The sequence below is a fragment of the Haliaeetus albicilla genome, chromosome 3 (genome assembly GCF_947461875.1).
Source record: "Haliaeetus albicilla chromosome 3, bHalAlb1.1, whole genome shotgun sequence".
NCBI classification, from domain to species: domain Eukaryota; kingdom Metazoa; phylum Chordata; class Aves; order Accipitriformes; family Accipitridae; genus Haliaeetus; species Haliaeetus albicilla.
This window is the reverse complement of record NC_091485.1, coordinates 31642513-31664256: the sequence shown is the minus strand read 5'-3', so window position 1 is coordinate 31664256 and position 21744 is coordinate 31642513. Positions and strand designations below refer to the sequence as shown.

The window sequence follows — 21744 nt, the reverse complement described above, 5'->3', positions numbered from 1 at the left end:
AAATGTCCAGGCTGAGAAAATATACATTGTTCACTGGTTAACAAAATACAATAACTGTCAGAAAAGGGGCTTGCATCTTGATTTGTGGATATAATTTATACGCAGGAGAGTCTCAGCTCCAGCTTCAGTTTTGTGGGTGCCAATCCTACCATTTAAGGATTTGATCTCAGAGACAGTTACTCCTCTGAACCACGCCACTGATGTAATTTCCCAGTGAAGTCCCCTTACACCCACAAATCAGGTGCTAAAATCCCTTTGTGGGATAGTAAAAATGCTGGCACAACTAACTGCCAATGTAAAATTATTCCTGAAAATGAGAGGGACAGGTCAAAGCCCCTTTAAAAAAACAAGTCTTGGTGGCTATGCAGAAAAGGATTATATTATGCTTAGCTAGTGCGTGGGTGTAGAGAACAAGGGACAGAGACAGTCTTCCTCGGTACACTCTCCCCACAGTCCCTTGCGAGGCAGAATATATAGGCAACATTTCAACCTCAAATCCACAAACAGATCGGGATACACTGGAGGAGAGAGAGAGAGATTTCTTGTTTTTTAATAAAAGGTAGGATTAGGAAAAGACGTAGGTGGGGAAGGTGTAAAACAAGCAAGCAGGCAGTCCTTACTCAGCTTCCCTCTTATATTCATTGCTCTGAAAAGTGGACAACCCTTAGGAAGAAATAAGACACATGGCTGTGGGTAAAAGGGGGGAGGAATTAGGAACTGTAATTCAATCTAATATTTGAGGCTTGGCAAATGCACCTATGGGATTTCATGAAAACCCCCGAATCTTTTTCATTTCGGAGCAATTAACCAGATCCCAGCATCGCTGGCTCCAGTGAGCCGCTTAGCTCTCTGTTTTATTACCCATTTCCTTTCCCCCTCGCCAGCACTAGCTCCCATCCTCGCACTTGGGAAAAAAAAAAAGAGGAGGGGGGGGAAAACCCTACACTGTTACAATGCCACAAAGGGGCCACCACAAACAAGTGCCAGCCAGTGCATTTCAGAGCAAACACAGAACACACATAAATGAGGCTCACATTTGGATTAAAACACTGTTGTGTTCAGGCATTTATGTGTGGCATAATTAAAAACATCCAGCCGTAATTTAATAGTTCCCACCAAGCACAGACATAAAGTCTAGCAATTTTTTCCCTTTGCATATTTAACCCTTAGAGACAGAAGGAAGAGGAGGCGGGGGGCAGGGGGAGGGAGCAGGAAGCCGGGGAGAGACAGAGGTCTTTTGAACACATTTTTCCCCTTCCTTTGTGTTAGTCTACTTTGCTTTTTACCTTCTCTGATCTTTTGCTTCTACAAAGAGAAAGCAAGTATCCTCTGGATGCCACAGAAATAGGAATCACTTTCAGATAGCATTTCTGTAGTTCAACAGCAGTATGGCTGGGTACAGGATCCTCAATTTGCAGAGGATAACATCTGTAGCTGGATGCACTGATTCATAATTTGTGAAGATGCCAGATTTTTCAGGCTTAAAAATCAGCTACTAAAAAGACAGACCAATTTCACCACCATTACTCACCCTGAGTACAGTCTTTCTATTCAGAGCGGCCCTTCTAAATCAAAGGCAGCAGTGACAAGACTAAGTACAGTGTTAGGACAGGAAGGATAAACCAGCATTTGCAGCACTAGCTAAGCATCCGGGACACCAGGGTGGGTTCAAGTCCCTGCTCTGCCACGTTGCTGATTTTCAGAGACGTCTCTAGGGGCATTTTTAAAAATGTCTAGCTACTAACTATGAGAGTGAGGCACCCAATTAAGGTCCCATCTGTACCACTGGAAACCTGAATGTTTTGAAGTTTTTCACCTGTACCCATGTCAATTCCCTATAGGCAGATTTGGGATGATAACATTTTCCTCCATCCCAAAGTATGTTACAAAGAGAAATGTATTAAAGATTGGGATGTGCTCAAATCCCACAGTGAGGAAGAAAGTCAATAAAGAGTAGAAAATCTGCTTTGCCCTATATTTCTAAATGCTGCAGTCTTCATTCAGGCAACAGCCCATTACCTTGACTCAGCTGCACAGCAGGACTTTGCTTGAGCAAGGAACACAGAATCCCACACTTATGCTGGAAGAGTGAAAACTGAAGGAAATGCTCTGCATAAGTTCATAATCATGGTCAACTGTGTCCCAATTTTCCATCAGTTGTGTATATAACAATTAGCCTAGGACCTTAAATCTATTAGCCTCCAGAGACAGAAAACTACCTATGCATACAAAAAACATACAGTATTTCTATTACTAGCTGTTCAGCTCTTCCTTTTAAATATGTTCCTGCCCAACAGAAGATATGTGCAAAAATAGAGAGGGAAAGGAAAAAGACTTCCAGAGCAGTTAAAGTAAAACAGAGGAAACTGAGAAACAAGCCTTTTCTGTGTGTGTAATTTTGAATTTATGATCATTCAGTCCTCTCTTCAGCCTTTCTTGGCCACATCCAGGTCAGTATCTACTGGCATGAAAATCTGCAGAAAGTATATGTCAATCTTGCCATTCTGAGGAATAAGAGAAAGCATCCAACCTATCCACTCAGGATTATGAATGCCAGCAATGCTGTGAACTTGTCCCAGCTAGGTCAGAAACAAGATCTTCAAAGTCCTGGTACCTAATCACAAAGTAGCAATCAAGAAGCCTGGTGATGCTCACAGAATGGTTCATAATCAACACAGAGAGAAAAGATCTGTGAAAGACAGCTCCCTAAAATATGTAAATAATGAATGTGAGAAAATTATGAGCAGCTTATACATATCTTGCTTTTATTATATGCCTGCCAATAAAAGATAATACATCAACTTCATTCTGAACTATTTGCTCAGCTGTATTACCAGGTGAGAAGCATTGCTGTCAGTGTCAGCTACTGTCCTACTGTCAGTGTAGCCAGCTAACCACAGCTGTGGGGTGAAGGAAAGGATTGCCTAGTGGCTGCAGCAATAGCTCTGGACTTGTGAAACGAGGGATCACAGGATCATACAGTAATTCAGGTTGGAAGGGACCTCAGGAGGTACGTTCAGCTGCTGTGAGGTAAGTCACTCAGACATATCTACTTTGCACTTCAGAGCACCCAAACACTGACAGGTCTGACACCCCTGGGCACCGTTTGGCTGCAGTGCAGCACAGCGTGGTGCAGAGACATGGAGAAGTTCTCACTCAGATCTGGTGGCAGGACAGTCCCCCAGCCCCAGCAAATCCATGAGAAATACAGGTTTCTTCTTTGGGGGGTCAGTTAACCTGGTATAATGTGGCACTGACGCAAATGTATTGCTCCTGGCTCCAGAGTCATTACTGCCACCTCTGTACTCCATACCTGTAGTACCCATATACCCTTACCTCTCTACATTTCCCCTTCGCAACAATAAAGCCTTCCAGGCTGCTGTGAGAAAGAACTAAATTCAAGATTCTGACAGCCTCAAGTACTCCAAAGAGGAGATTCGTGGAGGTGCCTAAGACAGATAGCTGTGTGGGAGGGGGTTAGGTAAATAAGTTCCAAATGAAGTCCCACAAACTGCGGATCAGGACTACTGAAGCGTTGTTTTTGATTGCCACTTTATTACCGCCTTTATTGCCTCTCAAATAGATTGCAGAGAGCATGGTATGCCAAGAGAGAAGAATGAGCCCCCCTGTCCTAGTAAAATCATGGGTTTCTTCCAAATAGAAATCCTAACCCTGATCTCTTTTTATATAAATAAAAGTCAGAGCAGGTCTTGCACTGTAGCAATTTCTTACAATGTCATTTTAAAAGTGCTCTGCTGCAAACCTCTCTGCAAATGAAAACAATCCGTCTTCCCAAGGCATCCTGCAGAGTGTGTAACTTTTCAGGCAAGGCAGAAGTGGGTGATGCTGAAATGAGGATGGAACAGGGTGACACAGTACACCAGCGCTTCATGAGATCTGTTTTCTACATACTGACTCTTTCTAATGAGAAAAAAGCTCTGCTGTGCCTTAAACATCATGAAATCGCAGACAAGAACTAGCTGAAGATGTCTGCCAACAGCGCTTCCTTTCTGTCTCTGTACCTCCACACTAAGCAGTGAATGCTGGGCTTCGGTAACACATGTAACATGGACTAATGACATGGAGGACCCAACCAGCTCAGCAGCAAATCTGCCAACCTGCTGCTGTTGGTGTTCTGCTGTAATGATAAAGTCCTGAGCACACAGTGTAGGACAATAATGTTTTACGTTGCAAGATACTACTGTCATAAAGTTTCCCAGGTAAAAAATACTTGAAAGGCAGTAGAAGTGGGGAGAGTCACAGAATGAATCGGGTTTGTGCTTGACTGATTCAGAGCTGGTGATGAGGTTCTAGCCAGTCCTAGCGAAAAAAAAGTATTTTGTCTTAGTTTCAGTAATATGGGCTAACTGAGAAGCTGCCACCTTTCCTTCATAGCTATTCTGCTTTACCTTCCACCTACCTTCACCATCCACCATCATTTTAATGCAATAAAGCAAAATGCAATGCAATAGATTGAACCTATATATAGTACTATAAAGGTGGCAATAATGTTACAAATAAAGAAAAAAGCAATCATATCTGTTCTATACATCTTATGTCACCATGGCACCCCGACATCACAGTGATGAGAAGCACTTCTATCGCACAAGCTTAACCAGCAAGCCCAGCTAACCTAACAACGTCAGTAACAAGGCTTCACTATATAACACACTCACTGCTCCAGAAATCTGCATCACCACCAAAACGCAACCACTGCTGGACTGGAAGTAGGCAACTGACTCATGTCTTGCTGCACAACGGTTACTGTGGGACATAATTATAGTCAAGAACTCTGCAACAAACCACTACTCTTAGGAAAATGCATAGCGGTATCTTTAACGTCCATGCAGAGCAGATGGGGACTGGGATTCTGCCCTGCAAGCTTGACTAAGCACATTGGTAAGGCTGTGAGCCACGCCATGAAGCTTCCTGGCACAGTGGGGGCAGAAAGTATGACACCGAGTTGTGAGGAGCTGAATTCACACTTAGAGTATGGCCCGCTGGCAGTGCAAGGCTGTAGGTACAACTGTAATTCACACTCACTTGGAAGGCCCTTTCCCTTTGCCAAACTGGTAACAGTATAAATAGGACTCAGGATCCAGGGCTTGAAAGAATGAACCATTGTTTTTCTTAAGGCCAAGTTTAAAAAAAAATAATAATAATCCTCCTATGTTTTTCTCCTGCGCTTTGCATGCTAGTCAGAATGCACTTTCCTGGGAAATGCATTATAATAACAGGCAATGTTTAGCATCACATTTGAAGTGAGCACATCCCAGTGATTAAAATCCAGGCAACAGAAATAAACACATCAGCAGGACACGCTGCACAGTACTGAATTGGGACTTCTTTGTTTTATGACTTTCTTGAACATTAAATACTGTGTGAGAAAAACATTGTTCAAATTTAACCATCTGTGTTTGGTTTCTTTTGAGTGCATTACAATCATCAGTAATCATTTTAAGCTTAAAATCAGAGAACCTGGTTGTACTTGTGGGAGACTAATTGCAGCAGTAAAAGGTGGCTTATGTAGCAATAGAATTGTTTTATTTATTTTTTAAGTGAATTTATTAGAAACTTGTTGTTTTTAAATGGGCCTACTCCATGTTAAAGTGGCACTTTATGTTAAGCTGAGAGAGAAAAGGTTTCCTTGTAAAGAGTTTTCTAGATATATTTTTTTCCACACTTCAAGGTGAGAGGAAAGGTTTAAATTATAAAAATTTTCAAAGCTAAAGACCTAGAGCAAAGAAAAAAACCTGGAGTTCAAGGACAACATTTTGCTTTGACAATTTCAAAACATATCTTTTCAATGCAACTTCTTAAATATGCTATTAAGTTTAATTTTCAAAACAAAAAGTAACTTTGAATGAGAAAGCCATTCAGTTAGAAACTACCAAAACATTCTGACAGTTCCAAAACTTTATTTCCACAATAGTTTTCAAGTCAAGATATTTGTGAAAGCCAACCCTTTCCCACAAACAGTCTCAATTTCTGTGAATCAGCATGTTCTGTCTTTGAACACTTTATTACCAGCACGACACAAAGACTCCCACCTCACAAGACCTCTTCTCCAAGAGCCTGTTACTCTCGCACCCTCCTGGGAGCTGCCGTGCAGCGAGCACGCCGGATTTAGCTTCTGCCCCTCACTGAGAGACGACATCCTGCTGCCAGCTGTGGTTCTCAGCAGAAGTCTTCTGTCTCTGCAGAAGTCTTCTATCCCTCCAGCCAAATGCCAGAAGATAACAAAGAGGAGGAACACAGGGTAAGAGAAACACTACACCTGCAAGCACTGCCTCATACCTACCTCTTGGGTAGAACTTCAGATCCTTAGAAAGGTCACTTGGAGCAGATCAGCATGAAGAAGAAGAAACTGGCCATCCCACTCACAGCTTCTTGAAATCTCACAGCCCCCCTGTACAGAATTACAATAGTAGCCATCAGGACACCCGGTGGTATCACAATTATATTTTAATTATCCACACTGAAAAGCATTTGTCCCACCTCACTGGACAATGTAACTCTGGCTTCCAGCTCATCCTCTGGACCTCTCTGGCCAAGTCCATGGTCACAAGATGTCTGTTACCCCAGATATGTCATCTCAAGCCTCCCCAGCCTTAGCCTCAGCACAGACCCCCTTCAACAGTCCAGCTTCCAGCATCCCAAGGATCCTCTCACTCTCCCGGTTCCTTGTTCCCCATACCAGACCTAGCAGCTGCTCGCATTGCTCTTGAACTCTACTCAGGGAAATCCCAGCCCAGGCACACAGGCTGGAAAAAACTGCCTTAATCCAGGGTAGAACTTTCTGCTCCACACATTAGATCTACTTGGGTGCTGAACAAGTGACTATCTGGTTGGACGTGCCAGTGTCATTTTGCAGTCTTGTAGGTTAACCAGTTGAGGCCATACACAGCAAAACACATGCAGGACAGACAGACAGTTCTGTACCCAAATAGGACAAAATCAAAACTTGACTTCTAAACTGTATGCAGAAAGACTGCCCACACCATCCCACTCTTCCTTTCTCTAGCACTGTCGGCATTAGGGGTTTTCTGTGTGTCTTGGGTGATTAAAGCCATCCAACCTTTGGCCTCATGCCTTGTAACTCCACCCAAGGCATGTTGTAATTCCCTAGAAATGCACTGTTTGTCATGTTTTATTGTTTAATTACACCCTGGCTTTATTTTATTGATACATGTCTGTTTCTTGACTAGCTACATGCGAGCTTTTATGCCCCTGAAGGCAAGACTGGGAGCACACATGCCTTGCAGCCACCACCGTTACCAGAACTGCGGTGCTCAGCACCTGTCCTCTTCCATTTGCCAGCCTTGCGAGAAGCATGGCCCTACGAGTCAGCACAGTGCCATCAGCAAAGTCTACATTGTTCGTATCTCAGAGTGGACAGTGTCATCATGTCACAACGTACATCCCCAGACTCCCAATCATGAGTTATCCTTTACAACACCTTGGTAATGCCTTAAATAAAACAAGTGAGCAAAGGAAGCAAATGAGCATTTATTGGAAATATTATAATTTCAATGCAAGTAGGGAGGTTTTCTTCTTCGTAGATTTTTATTCCAAGACAGACACTAAAAAGAACGAACGAACAACACATCTAAGATGTTAACCAGAAAAAAAAGAAGAAAAAAGGTGAGTGATTCGGTCAGTCATTCCCAGGCCTAGGAATGAAGTTTGCCCTTTCTAGAAGTATACAGTCCTTAGGATGGAAGAAAAGCAAAGCAGCATGATGCAGCTTCATTTCTCAAGGCTTGGCCTAGCTGAGCACACACAGAAATCTGTGGTAGTACTAGACAGGCTGACAAGGTATTATCCAGTAGGAGGATAATTATTTCCACATCAAGAATCCAGAGGTCATTATTCATATAAATTCCCATGGAAGTTAGTTGAGCAAAAGTTTGAAGAATTCCCCCAAAAATATGAAAGTATCATAAGGGTATTTACAGTAAATTGCAAAATATAATCAAAGTTGGATGGTATGCTCGAGAATCACTCTCATTCTTACTAGCCATGCTGATCTTATTCCTCTCTTTATTTTCCTCTAGTTTGATCAGCTGCAAGAAATAGAAGTCTTACCTAGCTGAGAAATTCTTTCAAATAGGAAACTGCATATTTAGAAGTGCATAAAGAAGGAGGAATAACAAGCACTCTCTGTAAATATCCCTCACCTCCTTTCATTTTGCCCTTTCAGAGAAGGGAATTTGCCATTTGGAGCCAGCAATGTCTTTTTGTTGCCTGCTTCTGGGTCCCAGTTGATCAGTATTTCCCAAAACATAGCACTGCTGTTTGAGAGTTGCACATTAGGCATCTAGAGCTCAACAATAACAGAATTCTTTCTGTTTTGGCAGAGTTTGTCTCAGTTTGGAAACTTTCAGCCTGAGTTTGATGTCACTTACAGCAGTCAATATGCCCTTCCAAAAAAATAATGCTAAATAAATAGAGTTACTGCAACTTCTGCTAAGGCAACAGACATCATTATGGGTTTCCAAAACTTTTGGTAGTCCAGCAGTAAGAAACGATACAGATTTCATTATATCTATATGCATATATAGATACATTAGACATATTTATGTAGTTCAACTGGTGGATACTGTTAAGGATTAAATTTGTGTAACAGTCAGATCTCAAGCACAGGGAAGGCTAATTGTCCTCATCATTTCTGCCAGAGCCTACAGAATCTATGCTGACATTAAGGCAATAATAACAACAACTTAGACCTTTTGGCTAACAGAAATCCTTCTGAGTGTGAAATTGCCAAACATGAACCAGAATACTTTTGTCAGTCTGCAGAAAAAGAGGCTGAAACAATAACTGACAGGGTGTCTCTCCTATGTTAATTGTTAACTCAAAGGCCTGCCCCAGGACATTGAAAATGTCCATGTTGTTAACTATTTATTGCACAGGAAGGAGCGGGAGACATGACCCTCCCACTTCAAGTCCCAGAAAGCATGGGAATGAGAAAATAAATCTAAGGTAACTCTTAACAAAATTCTGGCTAATACGCATGACATTTGCATGACTATATACCTCTGTTCTTCTCACAAGAAAAATTACCTCTGTTTTTCACCTTGCATCTTCTTTCTCTTTGACCCATAATAAAAATTAACATTGAAATATTCTGTCTTTAAACTAATGATTTGTACATGAAGTGTCATTTGCTACAAATTGATTTTTAGAGTTATCTTGCAACCTCTAACATAAGACATTATTAAACATCACTCCATACCATTACATGTCAAAAAACCTGAGGATGTTTGCCCATTCAATGATCACGGGCAACTTTACATGCTAAGAGATATTGAAATGGCTCCATAAGCGTTGTGGGCTGCTCACTAGACTGTTTTCCTAACAGCATGATGTTTCTTGGTAGTTATGGTATGACAGATGAATCACGACACTTTTTAAGTATAGCCAACTTACGGAGTCTGTGAATCCCACAGCTGCAAGGACTTGGAGAAGCAATTTGCAAAGTGACTTCGAAAAACTTAATTTTTGAGGGGAAAAGTTTCATTTAGACATTTTGACGCTTTAATCACCCTTTGAGCCTGCTTTTTTAAATTTGGATTGGCTTCCTATGAAATCAGTCAATACTTAACTAAATGAAGATCTATTTACTTGGCCTGTTACAAATAACAAGAAATGTATCCTGTATTTAAGCAAAGTCAGGGATGGTTTCTGTTTAGTTTTCTGTCCCCTTCCTATTCATTCCTAAAATTTATTTATCTTTTTGACAGTGACTCACTGGCTGTGAGCTAAAATTTGCATAGACCTGCCTGCAACCATTTCAGGTCTCTTCCCTGAAAAGTAAGAGCTAATGTGGAGTCTAGCATTGAATAACATAGTCGCAGCTGGTTTTCCCCCTAAATGGATTATTTTGCATTTATTAACATAGAATTTCATCTGCCACTTTATCATTCAGTCAGCAAGCATTATGACCTTTTTCTACTGCCCTGCAAAGGACCTTCCTGCTTGAATAAGCCAACCTTGTCCTTCATCCTCTCATAAATACACCGATAGGCCCATGTACGCAGACTAATCTAGTAAGACCCTAGTGGAAAAATCCCTTTACTCTGCAAACTTAACTTTTTACTTCTCACATCCTTCTCAGAAGGGAACTTTCCCACTTACTGAACAACACAGTAATTTTATAAGATGAATGGCGATGGTGGTGGATCATGTTTCTTGGAGAGGCAGCACATAGCATCCAACCGCCCTATGCTGACTCCTTCAGAAAAATTGGTAGAATAGTGAAGCAGGGCTACAAAACCACAATGGCAATCTTTCATGATACATGTCCCTCTGTCTCCTCACCTAATCTTCATTACTTAGCTTCTAACAGTTTGCCTGCTACAAAGTCAGACACTCTAGACTGGCAACACAAACAGCCACTTTCCATTCCTCTACTAGTAACAGCTAGGATGCATACTCCAGTTAACAATTTGGCAATTTCATATTTGTGTCATTTAAACTCCTGGGTAAGCAGCATCTGTCCTCAGAATTTCATAACAATTTTGTTATACTCAGCCTAAAACTATTCTGCCTCAATTTGAATATATTTCTTTGCTGCACCTCCTGCAAAAAAATGTTGTAGCAGCTGTAAGCTCCTCCATACTGAATATCAGTACAATGCTATCACATTTCTTTCATATACTGATTCTAGAGATACATCAGCAGAGTTTCAACTTCAAATGTGCTTGAAATAGAAGAGTTAATTTATTTACTTTTATGTCTTTCACAATTTTCTTCAAATTTTTTTGGGTGTACCTTACTATGGTTTGATATGAACCTTGTGAAAGTTTATTCTCTTTTGTATGTTCCTTATTTGGAATGACTTCCACATATTCAATTATGTCTTTTTATTTCTTTTATTCTTTTTTAGTCTGTTTAGAAACTAATTTTCAAGAGAAAATGCATATTACCTATCAAAAAGACTCTAAAACCACCCCTGATACTTCATGGCACTTCAAGAAATTTAGAATTTTGACTGTTTTAATTTCCTTTCAGAGACGTTTCATCAGTTTTGTCTAACACTTCTGTGGCTCTTTCACTCCCACAGGAATATTGAGCTTCAGTACATGGCAATCACTACTGCACTGACTCTTTGGTAGTTACCTTTTGTACCATGTCCAGCACAGTAACTTAGGCTTAAATCACAAGCTGTTTCTCCTCTTGTTTGGCCATTTACTCTGAAATGTCATACATGGTGTCAAAAAAAAAAAAAAAAAAAGCGGGTCTGTCTTATATGCCCATATGATGTTTACACTATCTATACAGAAACAAAGTTTTTCATTATTATTGTGATTTTTTACTCTCTCTTAGCATATCATGTTCATTGTTAGTTGCCCAACCAAGTAATCAATATTGTAACCATAACATTATAATATTCCTTCTAACTGGAATCCACAGGCATACTGTGATACAGTTATTTAGCTTGTTTGAACCTGAATTTTAACGTATCATGCCACCTCTCCACCAGCAAAGCTATTCTGTTATTCCTGTATGTTTTCTATTCAAATATTATGGCTGCTTTCATTCCTTCTACCTATTGGCATACTTATATTAATATCATTTCTGAGCTTCTAAGTATGCCAAACGCAAACAGGATGCTTCCAGAGGGCTGAATAAATTTAGGGCACTTCTTAGAGGCTGATGAGGGCTGGTGTGTCAGCTCTGCCTACATTCCATAGAAGTGGGAGAAGCCAGGTATAGTCCTGCAGCCATCACAGTGACACCAGCTAGGATGATGCCAGGTCCTTCCCATCTGGAAGGGAAGACAATTTTGCAAGCAAAATCCCATACTAACATCACTGCTGTCATTCAGGAGATCCATTATTCCTGCTTCCTGAACTGATACTGCAAGAGGAGAAAGGATGCAGTCTTTGGTTTCTGCACAGCTAGGCATGCCCCCGAATCTGAGGTCAGGACCTGGACAGTTTAAAGAGAGGGAGAGAGCTTTCCTCTCCTACCCTACAACCTAAGCAAAGTCTCTCAACACTGCAAACTAGCACACTTTAACAATTTTGAACATTAGAAGTTATTAACATGGTTGTTTTTTTCCTGAAGAGAGCCTACCTTTTCAGTTAAGAATGAAATACAGTAAAACCCCATAGAGTTTAAACATTTATCATTCTTGTCAAGATACAACCCATTTTTAATAAGACCTGTTTGACAGAAAAGCTGACAGGTATTGGTAACTTAAAAAGGAGCAACAAGTCCCTTCTTCCTTACTGCTTTTCTGTGGTACGACCTAGAAATTTAACAGAAACCATGATCTGCATTTGGAACAGCCTCCTGATCACACAGGCTATAACTTCTGGTTAATTTACAATACCTACCTTTTAGAAAGATACCTTGTTTTAAAGACTTCCTTATGGATAGTCCACTATATACCTTAGCAATTTTCCAATAATCACTTACCCTTGCTTAACTCATTTTTCAATTTATTCCCAGGTTAAATCTGATTAGCTTTAAATGTCCAGTATTTAGATTTTGTAAATGCTCTTTGCCAAAGTAAAGAACCCTGAAGTATCACCCACTTTCGCTCAGATACATACTTAAAAAATGGAGATCAAGCCATCTTTAGTCTTTTTTTTCTGCACAGACCGAGTTATGATGCTCTCCTGCTGTTGCATTGAGGAAAAGAAGCGAGAAGCTAAAAGGAACCAGAGCAGAATCAAAGTGGGAGTGAAGATGAACAGTGATGATGCCAGTTTTGACTTTCTCTTGCTTCCCTGAGGCAACTACTGTCCCAGTGTCCCATGATGCTGTGAGATGTGGAACACAACCAAACCCTCCAGCCACTTCAGTAAGTCCTCCAGGTATCGAAGCCAAAACCAAAATCATGGGTGTGTCAACTTCATTAGCGATGATTCAAACGATCACACAATAGAAGTGTTTTGCACAGTTCAGCAAAAGATTATTCGAAGACTTAAATCCAAATCAAAGACATGGACGTCTTTGTTTTACTGTTAACTGTTTGGCTATTAATAACTGCTTATACGATTCCACAAGTGAATGTAGCTTTTAAAAAGGCAAAACAAACAGGATAAGACCTGTTCTTTACAATGAAACATAATTTTAGCAAAACACCTTCAAAACAGACATGCTTCTTCTGCATTCAAGGAAACTAGTAAGGAACCTGGCAACGTAACAGAGCAGATTCTGGATATAAAAACAAACATAGGATCTCATTTCCCCCAATCCTACAGCACATGCATTATGTGTACATGTGAACAGGACTTCTCCACTCCACAGTCCATCATTTCAATAAAGAAGGCAACTTTCAGCTGCTGAAGCAGCACACAAGCCAATCAGTAGTAGACTTTTTTGAACCTGTTTGTCAAGAGAGTCACAAATATACTCCTATGTCTCCTTCTTTGGGCTCTGAAAAGAGGGTACTGACTTTGCAGTCTCCCTTTACTGCTTCAACCATCATGCAAGTAGCTCAATGAGACTTCAGTAATAAAGCAAATTTGAAGAGCAATTCTGGAGGGCCTGACTGGCGATATAGATTTTGGCGTAAAATTTCAGATTGTAACCAGACAAACAAGCACAGTGATTTCAGCTGCATTTCTCTAGCAGACATCATGTACTCAATACAGCATAACCAAGAGCTGATTCCAGACCACCTGTTGAAGTCACTAAGGCTTTTCTCCAAAGTAAGGACTAAATAGAAACTGCAAGATTGACCCAAGGTGCAAAAAAAAAAGTTAAACTAAGTAGGAACTGATGAATATAAAATCTGTGGATTTGGAAAGAAAAAGTAAAAAAAAAAAAAAAAAGTAGTAGAATGTGTTTGGAAGTATAAGCAAAATGACAGAAAGGTAAATAAATGAAACAAGCTTAAGCATGCTCCCAGTAGCAAAATAGGAAGTGTACTTCCTTTTCTATCAGTCATGCTACAGCAACCAACAAATCAAAGCAGATAAAATGTCATATAAGATCTGCACTGATTTATTTCTTTGATTTGTTATTTTTTAGAAAATATCCATCCACAAATAAACCCAAATCAAGTCTGCTATTGCTCTTCATCAGCAGGAGGGCAGACTGTAAGATTGGGAGCTTTTCAGATGTTATTTCCCTGCAATGCCGGTGGTCTTAGGTTCCTGCCCTTTTTAAACTCTTTGCGCAAGCCAGACGAGCAGAACAGAGACTGGGAAGAATTAACACCATTACAATAGTAAGAGTCCAGAGCATTATTAGCTACACCTAAAGAAATGGATCATATTTCCAAGTTACATTGAAATAGAAGATTATTTCATAGCGATGTGTAGAAGCAGTTTAAACAAAAATCATCAGTCACCATAAAGCATATTGATGTTTTCAAAAACTATAGACTGAATAAAAAAATAACATGTAAGAATATGAAATTTAGCTAAGCAAAAAACCATAACTATGGCTTCTGAGAAACCTCTTTAAGACCAACATCTAATTTACAGAGCACAGAGATACTACATTTATCTGCTTTATCTGTTAATTATCTGCTCGTGAAAGCTTAATACTGCTTGACTTCAGCATATGCAATTCCCAACAACAACGGAGAGCTGTGAGCATATATTGAGAGAACAGACAGTATTGTAAATAAAATGTTGATACAAATGTTCAGCTTTCTAATAATTTCCCCCCTCAAGATACTAAGTTTTATGAAATTCTTTAATTGCCTATATTCATCCTTGGATATATGGCAGATTTTAAGGACTGTAAAAATATAAAACTAAGGAAATTAAATTCTTGAGCATAAACCATGTGTGCCAAGGTTGTAAGAATGATATAGAAGATAACCATTGTATACCAGTGCCTTACAGTATCACCATAACTTCAGGGCTGTCATTTGCTTTCTGAGTGTATACCTCTTTCTGACAGTACATGCAAGCTGTGCTGAAGCAGCACTGCTTATCTTGTTATGTGCACTGTGTGACTCTAAAACCGTCATTTTAGCCTGATTAAAATGCAACATAAGAAAAATTTATTTCCACACTTGGCACTCCTAGACCTAAAATGATGTGTACTGAAATACAGATGTGCCTTATTACTTCTACATGAACTGATGTCTTAGAACAAAGATGAAAGAATATTGAAATTATATCCCAAATTCCTGCTATCCTAAACTGTAACTTTCTTCTCTGCATTGTACAGGTTTGTCTTAGGCAGATGACATTCTGGCTTTTCTATTTCAATTCATGCAAACTGCATATTTTCACAAGATTTATCTTAAGGTCTTAGACAAAGACTTGATAAAACATCAATGATTTCATTTTATTAATTATTCACAAGTATTTTAATGAAATTTCATTTAGCTGATTACTGATAGACACTAATAATCTGATGTTTCTCTCATTTAAGCAGTAGTTCAAAATCAAACCAGCTCATTAATAATAACCAAAATTTACCTTCTGCTCATGTTTTCAAAGGCTACTTAGAGGACATTTCATAAGGCCCAAACAGGTATGTTTGGTTTTCCCACCTTGTTCAGAGGGCATCAGTAACTGATCCAGACTTGGGATTAGACCACTAAGAAATGTACCAGCAAGCCTTCTCAGAATTTTTCTGCTATCCTTATCCTACATAAATACCCTAATCATGATATATTATCACTAAAAGCTAGACAATACTGAATTATTTTCTGCCCAACAAGCAAAAATAGATGACAGACTAATAGTTAGGACACTCCTTAAGTCCTCTCTAAATCTATGCCTGTTTTAAACACAGATTTCCATAGTCTAACTGCTGATCATTTTTTATGTCTGTGGAAAGTTTCTGTCCATCCAATGTATGGAGAATCCAGACAACCAACACAATATAGAAAATAATGAACTCCACTGTGGAAGCTGGGAGAATAAAAATTGCATAATGCCGTATCGAATTGCTATCAGCCAAAAAAACACTGCTGAATCTGGACCTGTGTATGCTACTTCCTCCAAATATGGTAGCTTCTTCAAAAGGGAGGTTAAGCAGCAAATGCAGAAAGCTGATCCAGGAATCCTCTGGTCTTACCAGTACATCATCAGTGCCAGAGAAATGGCTTCACTACTGTCATGTCAGGAATATGAATGAATGGTATCTGTGCAGTCACTAGAAGTGAGACTAACCACAAAAGTGTCAGCATAGTAAGTCAGATTCAGTCGAAAGCTTTATTTTCATCATTTTCCTCAAAAGATTTGGGCTTTTTGGAAGTTTCTTAGATTTTGCTTCTTTTAAACACAAAGAAAAACATGCATCTCCTAGAACTGCCTGTTTCTCTGATAACAAGAAACCATTGAATTCAGACTACTTCAAATACACTCTTCTAGTGATGACCTGCATCCAGCCAGGTATTACAATCTACTAATTTAGATACATATACACAACATTATTCTTACCACATCTTCCCATCACCTTGTCTTCCCCACTGACTAGTCTAATCATTTCTTGGTCAGATGGCTCCAGTCTCTCCAGGGGATGGGACTGCCTTTCAGCTTTTCATTCAGTGTTTACAGCACAGAAATGCACTAGAAATAAAAATAAAAATTTCATTTAAATCATCTTCTATACTCCTAAACCACCTCAAGGGGAAAAATACTACAAATATTGAAATTCAGCATCAGACAAATGACATGCTTTCCTGTTCGTATGCAAAGGTTCACTAGCTCTCTAAAGAAAATGCATCTGACAGAGATCCTAAGCACCAGCAGAACCACCACAAACACATGAGTCTGCCAAAGTTCTTGCAGAAGACAGGATAGCGAGAAGCTACCTGTTCTGCTTTCCATAGCCTAACTTTCTCCCCCCCAGTCTTCTTGACACCTGGGGCTTGTGTTTTTTCTGGATTACAATCGGTGAGGCACAGCAGATCTCCCTGAGCTGCCCTGCTCACTGCAGCTGGGTAGCAGCCCTGTGACTCCTTGGTGGGCTGTTAAGAGAGCTCACCCAAGGACTGAGGTCTCCTGGGGAAGCTCACTCCTGCCAGTTCTCCAGACAGGCTGCTAAGGCCAGGAGGGCAGACCACACAGGCTGCTGCAACCACTGCCACAGCAAACATTGCCACTCTTGCAACACACTAGATTCCCATGCCTGGGGAGCTGCTGGTGTAAATAGTCAGTTGGTTTTCAGACTAAGACCCTACCTCAGCAAAACATTTATACATAAAGAAAGAAGTGCACACTTACACTTTGCTATGCTGCAAAGCAACACATTAAAGACTTGTTCAATTAGAGATTTACTTAGAAGTAAGTTAAAGTTTCAAGCATTTGAATTTCTTTCTGGAAAAATTAAAACTCAGAAAACAGAGAAAACACCAGAGAAAAAAAAAAAAAATCCATAAAAATACACACAAAGACCTTTTCGTCCAACCAGAATCTTGCAGTAATTATTTCAATACTGATTGAAATACTTCACTGGATATTGGGAATTGGTGTGAGTATGCAGTTGGTCCGTTAAGCTTTAATTTGTGAAAAATTAAATGCCTTTAGGATTAATACCCTAAAAAGCCGTGGTTATTTTGCAGCCTCAAAATAAAATAGCTCTTCATCTGTCCCAAGTACTCCTTGAACATCTTGGGTGAGCTGAAGGCAAGCCTCTTACTTGTTTTTTTACTCCTGGCATTTATAAGAGGAGACAAAAATCAAAATACTGATGTTACTTAACAATTTATGGTTTTACTTATCATAGACTTGAAAGTATCTTGTATTTGCTATATGAGCTCTTTCATTCTTATATATTTGTCTTATCATATACCACACATCATTTCATGGCTACAACAGCACATGGAATCCACAAATATCATAAACCATTGCTCTTTGCCTGCAAACTGATGTGTGCCAACTACAGCGTATAAGATAATGAAACACTTCACATATTATTGGCAAAGTATATGAGCTGTTAAATATGGGACCTCACAGTCTTACAGCCAAACACCTGGCAAAGTTCAAATGAATTCCACAGGTTTGGTAAAAGCTCATTTTTCGTCACTTATTCCATGTCTACTCGGAGGCATTTTGGTTGTATAAAAGTCAAATATTTATAGTTCAGTGCCTGTGGAGGAGCATCATTCCCATCAGCCTCCCCAAATGAAAAGAAAACCAAAAAGCATCGCTTAACATTCTGCCAAAATAAGCCTTCCTTGGAGGCTGAAAAGGTTTGGCAAGAATGGCACCCCACAACCAGCATTTTCTCTCCTGTTTTTGCCCAGTCACTGAACTCAACTTGGATCACCAGAACATCATGAAAAAGGTCTTTCTAAACACCTTCTGTTCAAGGCAAAACAGGAAGCTCTGTCATAAGTGAACCTGCTCATCGCTTCCTCTCTTCAGCTTAAGAAGTTCAGACAGCCTGGATGAGTCACAGAGAACTTAAAGATGACTTCTGGGGTATTCAGCCAAATAAATCCCTTGAAGCCTAACCATCTGTATGAGCATCTCTTCAATTAGGCCATTTTTCTAACTTCAGAATGAACGTTACAAGGCTCCTTCATATATATGGACAGCCTGCTCTGCAGGATCAAGTGGTTTGAAATTCCCATTTGACTTCAAAAAGTCTGGTGAGTGCTCAACACAGCTTTTGTTTGCCAAATGCATACTCACTTATGTAAAGAGCATTCTTTTTCCAAACCAAACATTTCCAAGTCTATGGTATATTTTGCTGCACAGGTATGTTCACTCATAACCTACTGTCACCTTGAAAGCAACATGCATGCCCATGCTGACAGAAATAAATTCTCAAATATCAGCTCATCTGCCATTACAGTTGCTTGTGATGCTATCCTGGGAATCCTCTTTTCATAGTTCTATGATTTTAAGACATAACCTTGTACAGCATAATGCATCCTGTCAAAACTAATATCACAAAATCTTTTAAGAGATGGGACACTAGCGGATAGGAGATGCACAGAAGAACTGAATGGATCCATAGTGATCCAATGAACTCAATGCTCCTGTCTAATCTACTTGAGCTCTGTAGGAGGATAACATCCAGCACACTCTTGGGGGTATTTAAAAGCCTAGTAAGAGTCTCAAAACATATAGCTGAGAAGGATCCAGTCCAAAACCAGGAAAGTCAAGCAAGGATAAAGGCATTCAGAACCTCTTGCATCTAGGACATTGGTTAAGACATGCGATAACCGAAGTTATTCCCATCTGACAGCTGTTCGGTAGCCTACACAAAATGAAATCGTGGTTTCACTGCAGTTGGTAGACAGATGTTTACATTATAGATGGAACTACGTGGCAAGCTCAGCAGAGAAGCCAAGCAGTTTTCCTAGGTTAACACACCAGCGACAGCGGAAAAAGCATCCAAGTCCGATACTGCTCACCCTCACTTGCTGTTCATGGGGTCAGTCCAGGTCGCAGCCAAGAAGCTGTGCAGGAAGTGATTACACTTCTGCTATCTGTTCTGTTTGCAAATATAGGAGTCCAGACAATACAGCATTTCATGCAGATGCTAAATTAGCAATTGTAAGCAATTTTTAAGTAATACAAACCTCTCTCAAAAAAAAAAAACAAAAACAAAAAAAACAAAAACAAAAACCAAAAACAACTGCACATGACAATTGCTTATATTCCTTTAGCCCCTAAACAATTTTATACTGTAAACTGGCTTTGAAATATGAATAATCCCAAAATCTCAGCGGCCTTGGCCTCCTTGAGAGCCATTCTTGAAGTGTGGACTGCTTTTGACTTTTTCCCCAATGAATGCACACAGCCAGCCGGCTGTTACAGCATGGGGCTGTGTTCTTCAGATGATTTTGCTCCCAAAAACCATGCATGCAAGTCAATGCATCCGTTCTTTTAAGAATACTCAATGAGGGAAAACTGAAACACGCAAGGTTCAAAAGGGCAACGCAGTCAATTGCTACTGAAATTCAACATCCAAACTACTTGCTCTAATCCATTTGAGGGCTGCTTGTTGTCAGTTTGCCTTAAAGCAAGATCATTTGAGAACCCCTCTAATGAACAGAGCACTCGGTTTCCGTCACTGGCACCTACCCCTCTGTCACCATGAGAAGACCCCTGTGCTGGTAGCTCTGCGCTCCCCGCAGAAGCGTGACGAATCCCTGCCAGTGCCAGGGCCCCGAGGGCTTCAATTCGGCGGCCTTGACCAGCCTCACCAGGGACCACTCCCAACCCTACCCGTGGCCCAGGAGCCCCACTTCACCGCAGCTCGAAGCCGTTACTCCCCGTCAAGAGCCTCCAGCCCCGCCGCAGCCCTGCCCTGCCCTGCCCGGCCGTGGGCCCCATCACCCCGCGAGGCCGGTGGCCCACGCCTGGCCTCCGCCTGGCCATCGCGGGCTGCCTCCCACCCTGGCTCCCCTCACCGGCTCGGCCGCTGGCCCCCGCCCCCGGGCGGGCCCCGTCCCCACGGCTCGGCCGCTGGCCCAAACCCGCTGGCCCAGCTGCCTCCCCCGGAACACACCGCGAGGCAACGCAGCCCCCTGCGCTGCTCCCTGGGGCGGAAAGGCGGCACCGCCAGCGCCAGGCTCGGCGCTCCCCGGGCGGCCGCGCAGAGGCCGAGCGGGCAGCCGCGGCCCCGCCGAGCCGCCGCCGCCGCCGCCAAGCCGTTGGACGGGGCGGCATCTAGCGGCCGCTGGCGGCGCCGCCGCTCCCGCAGGCAGGGGGCCCGCAGGCAGCTCCGGGCCGCGGCGGGGGGACGGGGCCGAGGCGCCGGGCGGGGGAGCAGGTGGCGGCCTTCTGCCCCGCCGGCTGGTGTCGCTCGGTGGTCTCCCGCCTGGCGCGGGCGGCGTTTCAGGCCCGGGTGCGATCGCTCGCCTTTCGGGTCATAATGCACCACAAAGCGTCGCTTCGTCCTTTTAATTAAAAGCGACGCAGGTACGAACGCGGCCCTACCCCCCCCCGTCAGGTGCTTTTTCTAGGCTGTGATCTCAACGGCGGCCTAAGGCTTGCTGCTGCCTGCCTGGCCGGTCACTCCACGTACCCTCCCGATAAGCACCCCCGCCATCACCAAATCACGCTACCAGCCCCCCCAGCAGAGATCTCTTCTTTTCCTGGTAAGCCGATCAACTGTTACAGAAAATAATGTGCGTGTAAGAGGAAATTACAGCTATTCAACAACCGTGCAAGAAACTTCTGGGTCAACGGCCGTGCGGTGGCTTCGTCGAGAAGCCAGGCGGGTGCGTCACAGGGCTCGCGGCACTGGGATGGAAAGCCGGGCCAGAAAGGAGGCACGGTGCCCCCGCACACGCCGCGGAGAGGGGCGGTTGCAAAACACGGGCAGCCACGCTGGAGATCAGACCAGACGCGGGATCTGAAATCCGTGCTCTCGAGAAGAAACGGCACGTAACGCTTAACGACATCAGATGGTCACGACCCAAGTTTGAAATCTCTTCTGAAGGAACAGCATCTCTGCTAATCCGATTCCCACTATGAGCACACCAGGGCAGTGGTTCAAGGATGACTCGGAGGGAAGGCTGCCATTTCCTGACTCACCATCCCCGCTTCCTGTAGCCTGGCCTTTCAAGTCTCCGTCCCGTTACCAGCTCCTGAAGTGAACCCTCTTTATCGTGTGAAGCGCGATGAAGTCACAGGCCCCCACAGACTGTGTCTATACATACTCTCCCTCCTCCATGTTTTTGTCTGGAAATTTGTTGCTCATGCTGTTCATATGAACATTTTTCTCACTAAGGTCCAAGTAAAATTATTCATAAAATGAATCAGGTTTGCCGGTAGCTGCGTGGATTGTGAGAGTTGATTAAGTTACTTTGTACCTATGGATGCTCTGATGCTACGAAAAGGCTTCCTATTA

General features: G+C 41.9%; 1 long non-coding RNA gene across 1 annotated transcript in view; it reads right to left on the bottom strand.

The window, feature by feature from the left end:
• Nucleotides 1–21361, bottom strand: part of LOC138684749 (uncharacterized) — a 59427-nt gene extending 38066 nt beyond the window's left edge. Inside the window, exons 1-2 of the long non-coding RNA XR_011324008.1 lie at nucleotides 21055–21361; nucleotides 6302–6409 (exon numbers count right to left, since the gene is read on the bottom strand). This is a non-coding gene — a long non-coding RNA (uncharacterized lncRNA). The remainder of the gene's footprint in view (nucleotides 1–6301; nucleotides 6410–21054) is intronic.
• Between the last annotated feature and the right edge of the window lie 383 nt (nucleotides 21362–21744).